The following is a 16,015-nucleotide window of genomic DNA, read 5'->3' as shown; positions in this document are numbered from 1 at the left end:
AACTTTTACATTTCCTCTCTCAGTTCAGTTCAGTCGCATAGTCGTGTCTGACTCTTTGCGACCCCATGAATTGTAGCACACCAGGCCTCTCTGTCCACCACCAACTCCAGGAGTCTACTCAAACCAATGTCCATCAAGTCAGTGATGCCATCCAACCACCTCATTCTCAGTCGTCCACTTCTCCTCCTGCCGCCAATCCTACCCAGCATTAGGGTCTTTTCCAATGAGTAAACTCTTCACATGAAGTGGCCAAAGTATTGGAGTTTCAGCTTCAACATCAATCCTTCCAATGAACACCCAGGACTGATTTCCCGTAGGATGGATTGATTGGATCTCCTTGCAGTCCTAGGGACTCTCAAGAGTCTTCTCCAACAACACACTTCAAAAGCATCAATTCTTCAGCGCTCAGCTTTCTTCACCATCCAACTCTCACATCCATACATGACCATTGAAAAAAACCATAGCCTTGTCTAGATGGACTTTTGTTGGCAAAGTAATGTCTTTGCTTTTAAATATGCTATCTAGGTTGGCCATAACCTTCCTTCCAAGGAGTAAGTGTCTTTTAATTTCATGGCTGCAGTCATCATCAGCAGTGATTTTGGACCCCCCCAAAAAAAAGTCTGACACTGTTTCCACTGTTTCCCCATCTATTTCCCATGAAGTGATGGGGCCAGATGCCATGATCTTAGTTTTCTGAACGTTGAGCTTTAAGCCAACTTTTTCACTCTCCTCTTTCACTTTCATCAAGAGGCTCTTTAGTTTTTCTTCACTTTCTTTTTTTTTTTTTTTTTATAAATTTATTTATTTTAGTTGGGGGCTAATTACTTTACAATATTGTAATAGTTTTTGCCATACATTGACATGAATCAGCCATGGGTTTAGGGTGGTGTCATCCGCATATCTGAGGTTATTGATATTTCTCCCGGCAATCTTGATTCCAGCTTGTGTTTCTTCCAGCCCAGCGTTTCTCATGATGTACTCTGTGTATAGAGTTAAATAGGCAGGGTGACAACATACAGCCTTGACATACTCCTTTTCCTATTTGGAACCAGGCTGTTGTTCCATGTCCAGTTCGAACTGTTGCTTCCTGACCTGCATACGGGTTTTTAAGCCACGTACCCCAATCTTCACCATACAACTATTTACAAGAACTAGGACATGCAAGCAACCTATATGTCCATCGGCAGTGAAGGGTTAAGGGAGTTGGGGTACATATACACAATGGTATGTTACTCAGCTCTTAAAAGAAATGCATTGAACTCAGTCCTAATGAGTTGGAATGAATATGGAGCCTATTAAACAGAGTGAAGTAAGTCAGAAAGAAAAAACAAATACTGCATGTTAACACAAATATATGGAGTTTAGGACCACGTAGATCGTACTGGACATCCAACATGCAGGACAGCAAATAAGACACAGACATATAAGAACAGACTTTGGACTCCGTGGTGGAACGTGAGGCTGGGTTAATTTGAGAAAATAGCCCTGAAACATTTATATTACCTTATGCAAAATAGATGATCAGGGCAAATTTGATGCGTGAAGCAAGGCAACCAAAGTCATGTTGTGGGACAACCCAGAAAGACATGTAGGGGAGGGCGGTGGGTGGTGGGTTCAGCATTTGGGGGGAGACGTGTATATCTATGGGTGATTCGTGTTGGCCAATGTATGGCAAAAACCGTCATGGTTTTATAAAGTAATCATCCTCCAGGTAAAATAAATAAGTTAAAAGACTATTCTCCATAATCCTGCACAGTGGTCAGTATTCTCAGAATGAGAGTGGCAGGTGAAAAAGATGTAAAAGAAAACAAAACCAGAAACAAGTGTGATGATCAAAATGGAATCAAATGATGGTCAGTGGGGAACAGCCTAGCAGAAAGGAGGCTCACAGACCTTTGTAGAAAGGGGACTTCAATAGTAGGTGGGCCCCAATTTAAGAGGAGCCTGAGGGTAGCCTTGTTGGCCATGGAATGCCAGTTCAGAGATGTTCAGCTGAGTCAGATATAAATTGGAGTGACATTGCCCTGACCAGAACACTTCATCTACCTCAAGCTTCTCTACTTAGAACCTGTTTTTCACTAGAGTTGTCTACTCCTGCTGTCTCTTGCAGATTCCCTCGTTCCTTGGTGTTACACTGCATTCCACGGACTCTCACTTTCTCCACAAGTGAAATAAATGACCCAAGTTTCTGGGAAACACTTATGCCAGTGCTCGATCCCTGGGCTCCTCACCTCTCGTCCTCCCAGTACCTCTCGTGGAAGAGCCTTCCTCTCATATAGTACCGCACTGGATTGGGCCACAGATCCTTTATGACGCTTTGTCAGGGCAATGAGGGAGGTCAGCACAGGACTGGCCAGACCCTGAGCCCTTCCGTCCTGTTTCCAGGGGTAAATCATGTCCTCTCCCCTCCCCAGTCACCTTCCCTCCACAATTATCAGTGTCTCCTGCATGACCTTCAAGTTGGTGATGAAGTGAAGCATGTCTTCATCTTGGTCAGACATCATAGCTGACATTTGGGGGTGGTTCATAAACTGCTTTAGGTCAAGGAGCCTCTAGATGCTAGAGGAAAAAAGTGCTGGAAGGACAAATCAAGCCTAAAGAGTAAAATGGCACTATCTGACTTCAACTTGCGATGAGTTAACTCCTCACATTTCTGTTAACGTAGACTGTATGAAGGCATGACAAGCCCCAAGGCTGTACCTATGAATGCACTACCAGAGGAGGTTCTGTTCCTAATAGGAAAGGCCCTAAGCTCCATCTCAGCCTCCTAAAACATAGCTTACTTCTGGAAAACAGGCACTCCTACGTACAGGCACTCCTATGTGCATGAGCATTTACACAACCGAACCTCACCCCCAAATTCACTCAGCTTTTCAGAGAAGACCTGGATCCCAGACAAGTCTTTTCTCTGAAGAGTCCCTGGTGCTAATGACAATTCTGATTGGGACCTCTGCAAGTAAAGCCCAAGTAGCAATTTGTGCTAATCAGAACAGCAAGGACATCATACCGAATATCGGGAACAGATACACAGAACGGTAACCAATACCCAGCATCCAAAAAATACATTTTGTACCAGAACTGCCAGATCTCTAAACCGCTTCTGCAATTACCCAGGTTAAAAAAAAAAAAAAAAAACATTCACAAGCACCACACCAAGGGATACAACTTCGACCCAGAATTCACGGATTCCCTGGATGATGGCACTTCTGTGTTCTAGACTCAGCTTCCACCTCTGGCAGTTGTTGTGCGAGCGTGGGCCCTTTGGGCTTTCTTATTCACGGAATCCAGCTCCACCTGCAGGGCCTTCAGGGCCTCCAGTGCGGGCTGGTCTCTGGGGGCTCTGGGGCTTGGATGTTCCTGGCCCTGTTCCTGCGAGGACACCTGTTCCTGCTCCTCGTAGGCCACCACCTCCACCTCCTCCATGACGTCTAACACCAGCAGCTGGAACTCCTGCCCGAATCCCGCCAACTCTCCCTCCTCCAGGGCCGCACCTTCCTCTACCGCCTCCACCCAGAAGAGGGCGGCCTCCTCGCCTGGTGCACTACCTGCAGCCTGCATTGCCTCTGCCGCCCCCACCGTGCTGGTAGGTCCCAGGGTCCCTCCCTCGTGAAGACCCGGGCACACAACTAAGACCCAGGATCCTGGGGTGCTGCCGCATTTCTCTGGCCCCGTCTCACTCTCCATGGTGTTCTGGCCGTAGCCCAGAACCACGAAGAAGCTGGACGTGAGAGCACAGCCGGCAGCCGGCAAAGCCTGCCCACCAGTGGCAGTCTACGTGGCACAACCAACTGGTTACTTGCCCACAGCCAATGAGCAGGGAAAGGGAGACAGCCATGCGCAGAACCGTGTGCCACCACGCATGGGTAATATGCTGGCGGGAAGGACCTGAACTCTATACCCTGACCTCCAGACCTCTTCACAGAACCAATCTAATGGAGTCAAAAGGCGTTCGCTCACGGGACACACCCCTTGGAATTCTGGGCACGCAGGGGCCCAACTTGGCTCAGTGCACAGTGTGCCGGTCCACACAAGCCATTTACCTGACCAACAGTATAGATGTGCCAGACCAGCGACTGGGCGAGCCAGGCCAGCTGGAGTCGAAGGCAAGGAATCTGAAGGTGACACTGCAGCCACCGTCAAGCTTGAAATTGCCACTGGGGAAGCGGGCGACTCTGTGTGCTCAGGGATTCACACAGGTGACACAGGGTTTGTGGGTACATCAGGGACACAGGTGCTCACCTTGGATCTAAACGGCAAGCCACGGGCAGAGCGTGGGTTTGGTGGGGGGTGGGGGGCGGCGGGGGAGGCGCTATTACCGCTGACCTCACCAAAGTTCACCACCTGCAGAGTCCGTCCCTAACCATGTGCCTTAGGCTTGAGCAGTGTCAGGAATGTAGCCATCCTCTGAGGATGAAGCAGCACACTTTCCTCGGCTAGCTCTTCGGGCCCCACAACGCAGCCCCAAGCCAAACCACCATGGAGCCCCTGGCCTGCTGTCTGTCAGCTCTTGGCCTTTCCCCTGGCCCAGAGCTTAGAGCAGGCACCCCGGCGGCTAAGGATGTGCTCCTGCGGATGCACTTCCCAGAGAAGCAGAGCTCCTCCTGCAAGTGTTTCAAGTGGACCGAAATTCTCCTCCTGACCATTGCTTCCTCTCTTCCTCTCGGCCACATAGCTAACGTGGGCACACTGAACTTAAGTGCCTGGATAGATGCAACGCTCAAACTCTGCCTCCTAGGATGTCTGGTGTTTCACACTGAGCACCTAACTTAGGCCACACACACACACACACACACACACACACACACACACACAGAGGAACAGGTGACACAAGCACAGACGTGTACACACATACGCGTAACGCACCGGGATACAAATGCAAACAGGTGTTTCAGAGACTGAAGAACCAATGGTTTACAGGAAATGCAAAGATTTCCTTATTTCTCATAGGGAAATGTTCATTCTGATCATCAGATGTGAAATATAGAGAAGTTCGAGTTTCACGAAGGAAAATTAGTGCCTAGATTTTGATGCAGTTAATAAAGAAAACTCCAGATTTCATGGTGGACAGTCATTCTTTTCTATATAAGAAATACAAAGAATTAAGTATTTCACGAAGAAACAGTGGTGCCCAGAATTTCTTTTATGAAACAGAATTCCAATTCCCTGTTGGTTCCCATATCTTAATTGCATACTTCATGTCAGTAAAATTTCATTGAGATTTTCACATAGGAAATGTATACAACTTCAGAGTTCAGGCAGCAAAGCATATGCTCAACTTTTCATATCTGAAATACCTGGAATTCCCCATTCATGTAGGAAAACGTGTGCACATATATCCACATGTGAAACAGACAAGATTCCATATATGATGAAAAAATTATACAAGTAGATTTTCAAACATGAAGTACATATTTCCTATTTCATGTAGAAAAATCTGCACCCATGTTCTCACATGTGAGATAGAGAAAATTACATATTTCATACAGAAAAATCATCTTTCGGATTTTCCTCAGCACGAAGCAGGGAATGCAAAGCAGTGCTCTGGAACAACCCAGAAAAATAGCGTAGGAGGGCATGTGGGAGAGGCTCCAGGATGGGCGGGACCCCGATATACTTATGGCTTATTAATGTTGATGCATGGCAGAAACCATCACGATATTGTATAGTAATTAACCTCCAGTTAACATTTAAGAAAATGTTACAGTTTGAGAAAAGTGAAAGAACAAGGGGACTCGACTCTGCTCTGTGGTGACCTAAATGGGAAGGAAATGCAAAAATGAGGGGATATATGTACACTTAAAATGGATTCACTTGGACATACGTACTCAGAAACTAAAGCAACATTGTAATGCAACTATAGCCCGATGATAATTGTTTCAATCATATTACATGTCAAGTATAATTCCAGCAGTGAATAAATAAATGGTAGCCTCGTTTGCAATATATATCCATGGGGACATTATTCTAAGTTAAATATTTCAGTTAGAGGAAGATGAAATCTTTTACATCACATGACATTGTGAAGTTGAAATCCCTGCATTATAGAAACAGAGTAGAATGTGGTCCTCGGGCTACTGGAAATGGCCCGTGATGGTCCAAGTTACCAACTTTTAGTCACCGGTTGAATAAGCTCATCAAGGAAGATACTGTAATAGAGGCAGGATGGAAAACGGTGTTGCAGGCCTCAGCCCAAGACCTTCAGTGGAGTTAGAAACCCCAACACCACCCACAGAAAGCCTCTGAGCAGAGTGTAGTGAGCTATATTACAGCCTTCCCACAGAGCCCTCTAGGCCCTTGGGCCTTGGGATGGGGAATGAACTGTGGAGCTTGGGAACAGGCTGTGTCTTGCAGAGTCCCAGAGCCTTTGCTGAAGCCACTGACTGGTCTGGCCCAGGTTTCAAAGCAGTGGCCAACGTGTTCCATTCCCACCTCCACGACTGAATGGTTGTGGCAATCTGCATGGGTCACAGTCTACAGGACCCAGCTCTCCAACTGGGTAGACTGAGGAGGCTGAGGGTCAGCTACATAGTGGGTACCTGGCTCCCTCATTGAAGGTGGCTGGACAGTGTATGGGGGCCTTGGAAAGAGGAGGGCACAGAGAACTGAGAACTGCCTCTTCCACCTAGGACTGGGCACTTCTGGAAGTAACAAGAGTGGGTGCTAGATGAATGCTCCATGACTAGGATAACCGGCCTGCACAGGGAACCCCCACATCCCAACCAGTACCGTGGAGGGTGAATGTCAAGCTTGGGACCTATCCTTTCGGGAAATAGGGAATAGGGAATATTTGCTTCCCTCAAGGATTACAGGAACACAGTTAGCTGACCACCAGTTACTTCAAGAACACAAGATCTGACACCAGGAAATTTGCAAGAGCTAATCACATCCATCCCTCACCTTTCCTATACATAGCCTTTGCTGAACGCTTTGAGGGAGTTGTGTTTTTTTTTTCTTTTTTCCATTGCCTTAGGCTTTTATTCTTTTTTAATACAAGCATTTAAAATTATGAACACTTCCAAACATGCATCTCATGAATTCTGGTACACTGTGTTTTTATTATCACTGAGTTAAAATATTTTCTAATTTTTCTTTTTATTTTTTACCTCTTTTTTAAAATTTATATCAATTGGAGGCTAATTACTTTACAATATTGTAGTGGCTTTTGCCATGCATTCACATGTAACAGCCCTGGGTGTACATGCGTTCCCCATCCCGACCCTCCCACCTCCCTCTCCATCCCATCCCTCAGAGTCATTCACCCCAGTACACCAGCCCTGACACCCTGTCTCATGCATCGAATCTGGACTCGCGATCTATTTCACATACTATACATGTTTCAATGCTATTCTCTCAAATCATCCCACCCTCACCTTTTCCCACAGAGTCCAGCAGTCTGTTCTTTACATATGTGTCTCTTTTGCTGTCTAACATATAGGGTCATCATTACCATCTTTCTAAATTTCATATATTTGCATTAATATACTGTGTTGGTGTTTTATCTTTCTGGCTTACTTTGCTCTGTATAATAGGCTCCAGTTTCATCCACCTCATTAGAACTGATTCCAATGCATTCTTTTTAATGGCTGAGTAAAATTCCATTGTGTGTATGGATCAGAGCCTTCTTCTCTTTTTGTCTGCCAATGGACATCTAGGTTGTTTCCATGTGCTAGCTATTGTAAACACTGCTGTGAATAACATTGGGGTACATGAGTCTCTTTCGGTTCTGGTTTCCTCCATGTGTATGTCCAGCAGTGGGATTTCTGGGTCATATGGCCATTCTATTCACAGTTTTTTAAGGAATCTTCAGGTTTCCTTTTCACTGGGTGCTCTTGACCTTCGGGTGAGAAAGGAGCTGTAGTTGGGTGTCACCTAGGCTGTCTAACCAAAGCACTCCTTGCTGGGTTGCCCATTTGGTTAGGTCATTGAGTGACATGGATGAACTATGCAGTCCATACCTTTCTTGGGTTCTTCCAGGCAGCTAGTCTAGCTCCTCGATTTGTTATTGTCAATAAGGATGTACGGAGGACTTCCTATCCCCCCTGCACTGTGCAAAGATTGCCCTGGAAGGTTGAAAGTGTTACCAAACCCATTGTCCAGGGGAAGAAACTGAGGCTCAGAGAGGTAGTTCACCCATTCAGGGTCGCACAACTAATAGAAGCAGAGGAGTAGGATCTGAATTCACCTCCTTTGGGCTCCAGTACCCAAGCAAATGTGGTCATGCTTGTCATTCTTGGGTCCGACCTTTAGTTGCCAACTGCACCAGCCCTGAGATCCAGAAATCAAACCAGATTTGGTTTTTAGATTCTTTCCCTTTGAGCCCTGGCGGAGGTGGATATAGTTCACTCCTGATCTTGCTAGGCTGTTTGTGGCTCTTGCCCTTTTACGATTTTCTCTTCCATGATCCCACTCATGGTAACCATTGCTCTAGAATGAAGACAATACAGAGTTGATGGGGATTTCCTCTTTACAAACTTGTAGGTAACAGATTATTTACCTACAGATGGATGACAGTCACTACTGGGAGAGGAAACATAAACAGGTTAAATGAAATTATTGTTAGAAATAGACTTTTCCCCATTTTTGCTTGTATATGCAGGAAACTCCTGTTGTTTGATCGGTTTTCCTTTTGTTTGAGACATGGAAATGGGTGCCTTTCCTCTGGAATCAGTTACAAGTAGAGAAACAGTAGAAGCACAATGGTGGTTGACTCTGTTTCCGGGCAGGGAGCCAGATGGGGGCTGGGCAGCTGGGTGACCTGGAGACAGTGCTCCCCCAACTGAAATGGGCCAGTAGTTCTCAGCCTCAGTCAGCCTTGAAGCCCTGTGACCCAGAATGGCCAGGTCTTCTGCTCTTTCAGGCAAGCCTAAAATCTTAATTTCTGTGTGAAACTTCCAGATTTCTGAATTGGCCAGCACATTCTAAGTTATAAGCAACAAATAACGAAAGATTGGAAAGCATTGGGTCAAATCATTGCTTCCTAAATAACACGTCTGCTCACCCCACGTGGCTCTTGGGCTGTGAGTTTGCGTTCCCTGCTTTAAGGCTTGGCTTATTTCTTTGAGTCCTGGACACAAAGAGTAAAAGACATAATGCTTTGGGAATATGTGGGAAGAGCCCAAGTGGTGACTCAAGAACCCATGTCTCTGGCCTCGCCTCTCTGTCTTGGTTTTCTTTGTGTCCCAGGACAAGGGATTTCTCAGGCCCTCTTTTATTTCTAATCTGTAAAATGCAAGCACCAGCTGGAATCAAGATGGCTGGGAGAAATATCAATAACCTCAGGTATGCAGATGACATCACCCTTATGCCAGAAAGTGAGGAAGAACTAAAAAGCCTCTTGATGAAAGTGAAAGAGCAGAGTGAAAATGTTGGCTTAAAGCTCAACATTCAGAAAACTAAGGTCATGGTATCCGGTCACGTCACTTCATGGCAAATAAATGAGGAAACGATGGCTGACTTTATATTTCTGGGCTCCAAAATCACTGCAAATGCTGACTGCAGCCATGTCATTAAAAGACGCTTACTCCTTGGAAGGGAAGTTATGACGAAGCTAGACAGCATATTAAAAAGCAGAGACATTACTTTGTCAACAAAGGTCTGTCTAGTCAAGGTTATGGCTTTTCCAGTTGTCATGTGTGAATGTGAGAGTTGGACTATAAAGAAAGCTGAGAGTTGAAGAATTGATGCCTTTGAACTGTGGTGTTGGAGAAGACTCTTGAGAGTCCCTTGGACTGCAAGGAGATCCAAACAGTCCATTCTAAAGGAGATCAGTCCTGGGTGTTCATTGGAAGGACTGCTGTTGTAGCTGAAACTTTAATACTTTGGCCACCTGATACGAAGAGCTGACTCATTAGAAAAGACCCTACTGCTGGGAAAGATTGAGGGCAGGAGGAGAAGGGGGCAACAGAGAACGAGATGGTTGGATGGCATCACTGACTCAACGGAGATGAGTTTGGGTGGACTCCGGGAGATGGTGGTGGACAGAGAGGCCTTGCGCGCTGCCGTTCATGTGGTCGCAAAGAGTCAGACAAGACTGAGCGACTGAACTCTACTGAACTGAAAATCGATCAGTTTTAACAAATCCTGTGTAGTGTTCCCTTCCATCCCTCCCATTCTATGTTTCCCAGTAGTTAGCCTGTGCTGCCAAGATTGAGATCTGTATAAATTAGAAATTCACGTGGTTTGGTCCAATGCCATTTTTGAATGTCAGTAACTGAAACACTCTTCAGGCAAGCTCGATTTGTCACCTCTATTCACCTGCAAGTTAAGTCTACTGCTAACGCCACCAGACCAGTGTGACGCAATGTGATTTTTTTTTTTTTTTTCAGCATTGAGCATGTTAAATATTTGTGGATTTCTGGTCCTGCTCTTTTATCTGTGAGTATGCTGCATCCTGTTTTCTTTCTTTTTTTTTTTTTAATGTAGGCATAAATGAAATCTCAGAAGATGTTTATATGACTGTTGAACCCAGCGATTCCAGGGATACTGAGAAGTCAGATAGTAGCGGAAGTGACCCTATCAGTGAAGAGGAATAGAGGTCCAAGAATGAGCCAGAAGATGCTGAAAACACAGAGTTGTCTCAGATGGAAAAAGAGCCATCTGCTGTCAAAAAAAAAAAAAAAAGTCCAAATTGTTGAATCCAGTAGAGATGGAAGAGGAGCTGAAAGCACGTCACCAGCCAGTGAGAAAGTGGACTCAAGACCAGTCAAGGAGAAGATGAGGCACCAGCTTGAGAAGGACTTTTCAGACAAAGCAAAACCCTTTCCTCATCCCACAAAGGATAATCTGAAGGGAAAAGGTGAGACCGACTCCCCAAGAGTGCATTTGGGCCTGGATTCTGATTCAGAGAGCAGATTTGTCATAGATTTAAGAGAAGACCTTTCTGCGCTGGAGGGTCGAAAACCTAGGAAGGAAGCCAAAGAAACATCTCCCAAACAGGAGCGTAAGTGACTGTATCAGTTTCTGGTTTCTTGATTTGGTTTTTGAATGTCACATTGCCATTTATAGCATCACATGTCATGTCACATGACGCTCAGACATCATGAAGTGTGCACAACAAAGCTTAGGTTAGCTCCAAGTCATCTAGCTAGTTACTGAGCAGGACAAGGACTTGAGCTGGGCCTGCCTACCTTTAACCTTCTTGATACCCAATGTGGTTGATTTTGAGCACAGGAGAAGAAGTCTCTTAGAAAGTAATAGTTGCTTCCAGCAGTCAGGTCATTTTGAACCTAAGCAGTTTCCTTTCCAATATGTTCACTTACATGTCTCAAGTGGTTATCGATGCTAAGACATTGGACAGGTCTGAAATTGATAAAAGCATTCAGGTCAAACACCTTGATAAGTTTATTCTCCCTTACCTCCCCTCACACTGCCCAGGCATCTCAAAATACATTTTCTTACTAGAGTATAAGGTTTTCTGGGTGAGCGGCACCAGACTGCTGAGTTCTTCTTCAGGCCTGTAGAAATCCAAGGGGCATTGTATGATGCACACATGAGCCCGTTTTCTGCCATATTTGCATTTATCTGACATGGGCCCCAGGCCTCTCAACCTTGGCGCTATTGACATTTTATGCTGGACAGTTCTTTGTCCTGTTTATTCAAGGATGCTTAGCAGTATCCCTGGCCTTTACAAACTGGATGTCAGTAGCATCTACCCAGTGGAGGACTTCAAAAGTGTCTAGACAAAGCTAAATCTCACCTAGTTGTGAACTGCTGCCTGAGTCTTCGCAGTTCTCCCTTTACTGCTGTTGGGGACTGAAAGAGCAGTGGCTTCTTTCAAACTTGCCACACCCCAGGCATGTTGGCAAAGCCTGCAGTGGAACATCAGTTCAGTTCAGTTCAGTTCAGTCGCTCATTCGAGTCTGACTCTTTACGACCCCATGAATTGCAGTACGCCAGGCCTCTCTGTCCATCATCAACTCCCGGAGTCTATCCAAACCCATGTCCATCGAGTCGGTAATGCCATCCAACCATCTCATCCTCTGTCGTGCCCTTCTCCTCCCGCCCCCAATCCTACCCAGCATTAGGGTCTTTTCTAATGAGTCAACCCTTCGCATGAGGTGCCCAAAGTTTTGGAGTTTCAGCTTCCACATCAGACCTTCCAATGAACACCCAGGGTTGATCTCTTTTAGGATGGATTGATTGGATCTCCTTGCAGTCCAAGAGAATCTCAAGAGTCTTCTCCAACACCACAGTTCAAAAGCATCAATTCTTTGGTGCTCAGCTTTCTTCACCGTTCAACTCTCACATCCATACATCACCACTGGAAAAACCATAGCCTTGACTAGACGGACTTTTGTAGGCAAAGTAATGTCTCGGTTTTTAAATATGCTATCTCGGTTGGCCATAACCTTCCTTCCAATGAGTAAGCGTCTTTTAATTTCATGGCTGCAATCACCATCAGCAGTGATTTTGCAGCCCCCCAAAATAAAGTCTGACACTGTTTCCCCATCTATTTCCCATGAAGTGATGAGACCAGATGCCATGATCCTGCTTTTCTGAACGTTGAGCTTTAAGCCAACTTTTTCACTCTCCTCTTTCATCTTCATCAAGTGGCTCTTTAGTTCTTCTTCACTTTCTGCCATAAGGGTGGTGTCATCCACATATCTGAGGTTATTGATATTTCTCCCGGCAGTCTTGATTCCAGCTTGTGTTTCTTCCAGCCCAGCGTTTCTCATGAGGTACTCTGCATATAAGTTAAATAAGCAGGGTGACAATATATATCCTTGACGTACTCCTGTTCCTATTTGGAACCAGTCTGTTGTTCCATATCCAGTTCTAACTGTCGCTTCCTGACCTGCATGCAGGTTTCCCAAGAGACAGGTCAGATGGTCTGGTATTGCCATCTCTGTCAGAATTTTCCACAGTTTATTGTGATCCACACAGTCAAAGGCTTTGGCATAGTCAATAAAGCAGAAATAGATGTTTTTTTCTGGAACTCTCTTGCTTTTTCAATGATCCAGCGGATATTGGCAATTTGATCTCTGGTTCCTCTGTCTTTTCTAAAACCAGCTTGAACATCTGGAAGTTCACAGTTCACGTATAGGTGAAGCCTGGCTTGAAGAATTTTGAGCATTACTTTACTAGCCTGTGAGATGAGTGCAATTGTGTGATAGTTTGAGCATTCTTTGGCATCACCTTTCTTTGGGATTGGAATGAAAACTGACCCTTCCAGTCCTGTGGCCACTGCTGAGTTTTCCAAATTTGCTGGCATATCGAGTGCAGCACTTTCACAGCATCACCTTTGGGGATTTGAAATAGCTCAATGGGAATTCCATCACCTCCACTAGCTTTGTTTCTAGTGATGCTTTCTAAGGCCCACTTGACTTCACATTCCAGGATGTCTGGCTCTAGGTGAGTGATCACACCATCGTGATTATCTGGGTCGTGAAGATCTTTTTTGTACAGTTCTTCTGTGTATTCTTGCCACCTCTTCTTAATATCTTCTGCTTCTTTTAGGTCCATACCAGTGGATCATAGGAATGATTTAAAAGATATTTAGCCCATTGGTGAAGCAGTCAGTGAATTTCTCAGCTGGCTTGGCAAGTGGGTATTGATATGCCCAAGAAAGATAAGAATTAATTAAGGGCCCAGGAGACACGTGGCCTAAGAACAAATTGGAGATTGTAGCCATAAAAACTCTTATAGTTTGTGAGTTACATACACGGATAGCCAGATTTAATTATGTAGCTCAGTGGTAAGGAATCTGCCTGCCAATGCAAGAGACGCAAATTTGATACTTGGATTGGGAAGATCCCCAGGGGAAGGAAATGACAACCTACTCCAGTAGTCTTCCCTGGAGAATTCCATGGACAGAGGAGTGTTGTGGTCTATATAGTCCATGGGATCACAAAAGAGCTGGACATGACTTAGTGACAAAACAGACAATGGGCAGCTTCTGACAGGACCCATCTTCTCAGTTCTGTGTCCCCTGGGGTTTTCTTCGTCTCACTGCTTAAAGCAGGAGGGGGGATGGGTTTTGAGCTTTTATCCTCTGTGTTTGTATCATTGTGAACTGTTCAGGTTCCTGAACCTCAGTTCCTGGAATTCATTGAAAGAGGATGGAATATCTCTCAGTGATATGGGGCAGGAAGAGAGAGAGCAGTTGAGTCAGTCAGGAAGGATGGATCACCATCTCATCCCTTAAAATTATGAGTGGCATCTGAAACATCCAATTCTGTGTGGATTGGGGTTTGAGGGAGCACTTCTGATGCTGCATAAAGCAACGGGAGTAGCATTTTTTCAATAAAGTTTGTGGAATTGTTGGGTCCCAGATGGCAGTGTTCCTATGAGTGATAGATTTATACTATTCCTTTCTTTCTGAAGTACATTGTTTGTTTAGTTGTGGGTTTTTTCACTGCTTCCAGAAAGGATTTCAGATATACTGATAAAATGGAAATCAAGACACTGAGAAAAATGAACATGAAATAGGGAGAGATGTAGGGAAATTTTACATACAGAAATAACTATGTCAGCCTTCTGAATTAGCAAAGTCACTCTTCCCTTTTGGCCCTGAGCTTCCTGAAGTTGAAGTGAAAAGGGAAAAAACATATGAGTGCTTTAAAATAGCTCATGTCTCCCCCCCCCAAATAGAAAGCACTCCAGGTGATAAAATGAAGCTGAGCTGTTCCTCTCACTGGTGTCGGAAGGAAGTTTCTCTAGCATCCTCTGAACGTGGTGGGAATTTTACGCAAAGGATGATTCTGAAACAAGAAGTCAGTTAGAGGAACTTCACAGAAGTTGAAATCCAGAGCCACCTGAGGATGATTTCGGTCTTGAAGAATTGGCTTCATGTCAGACTCTGCAGTTGAGCATCTTTTCAAAGGTGTGCTTTCACTTACGTGTTTATTAAGTGACTGGTGTTTTGAAGAGTGCTTGGTGACCTCCAAGTGATCTTCAGTTAGGAGTGCAGCTTATACAGAGAAACTGAATCCTCAGATCGAAAGATGGCTTTTCTAGCTAGAGATCCCAGAGCAGAGGCTAAGGGAGCTCGCTTCAGGACCTTGACTCCACGTACAGGTGTCATATCAGTCGTTTCCAGCCTTCTCTTAAAAAGTCCCTTTTTAATGTACAAGACTGCGACCTAGGTCTGATATCAGTAGGCTAGTTGGGTGGGGTCGCCTTTGGAGTGTTGACCTTTAAGAAATTCACTTCTTTTTGAGACAGCAGGTGAGTGCATACTCCCAAAGTTTTAGGACAAATGGAATTTTCCATGGCCTTTCCTCTCCCTCCCCACTGCCCCAGTAAACCTTCCATATCCTTTAGAAATTAAAACGTTTTAGTGTATAAATGAAGACTCCCCAAAAGTGTGTCAAGCCTGGAAAGTTTTCAGATTGCATACTCCTGCTTTGTTGTTGTTTGTTTGTTTGTCTTTTAATTTGGAAAAGAGCTCGAATGGGACTCTTTCAGAGCAGTTACCACTCTGCTCAAAGCCAGTTGTTTGCTTCGGCAAGATGAGAGAGAGAAAGGACCTTTTTGTGGTTGCCCTTTGCCCAAGGAGGTATCAGACTAGCTAATCCACAAGGACAGCATATTTTTTAATCACATGGCAGAAAAGAGAGGCGCAAATGTTGCTTTTGCTTTTGCAAGTTAGAAGCCTTGCCTGTGGGATCTCTACGTTTTACAAGGGGCAAGCTCAAAGCCACTTCTGCCCCTGCAAGGGGAAGGGGTAGAGGCTGTGACCGATATCTGAAAGGTTATCCTGGGAAAGGATGGGGGCAACCTCACTCTAGGTAGAGCTCTTCTCCCAGCCCCACCCTGTGTTCTGGCCCAGGACTTTGGTTGAATTCTTCCCCGGAGGAGCAAGAGGGACAGTCAGTTGTGTAACCACCAAGACCCCCTCCCCCCTCCGCCCTCGGGTGGAAAAGTCAACCTGTCAGCATACTTTTCCTTTCACACTCCTTGATTTTCCTAGAACGACAGCTAACTGAAAATGTCCCCTAGAATAATCAAGAATTCACATCTTTTCTGGGTGACAGACATCTAAAAATGACAGGCATGGAGTCATGCAGTGGAAGCA

At 45.1% G+C, this 16,015-nt stretch overlaps 1 pseudogene; it reads left to right on the top strand.

Moving 5' to 3' along the window:
- The window catches only part of LOC145537724 (MYND-type zinc finger-containing chromatin reader ZMYND8-like), a 94,191-nt pseudogene that overhangs the window by 14,829 nt on the left and 63,347 nt on the right, over positions 1-16,015 (top strand).

The sequence above is a fragment of the Giraffa tippelskirchi genome, chromosome Y (assembly GCF_054371585.1).
Source record: "Giraffa tippelskirchi isolate mGirTip1 chromosome Y, T2T-mGirTip1v1.2.pri, whole genome shotgun sequence".
Lineage (NCBI taxonomy): Eukaryota > Metazoa > Chordata > Mammalia > Artiodactyla > Giraffidae > Giraffa > Giraffa tippelskirchi.
Note: the sequence above shows the minus strand (reverse complement) of the source record. Positions and strands in the feature narration are given on the sequence as shown.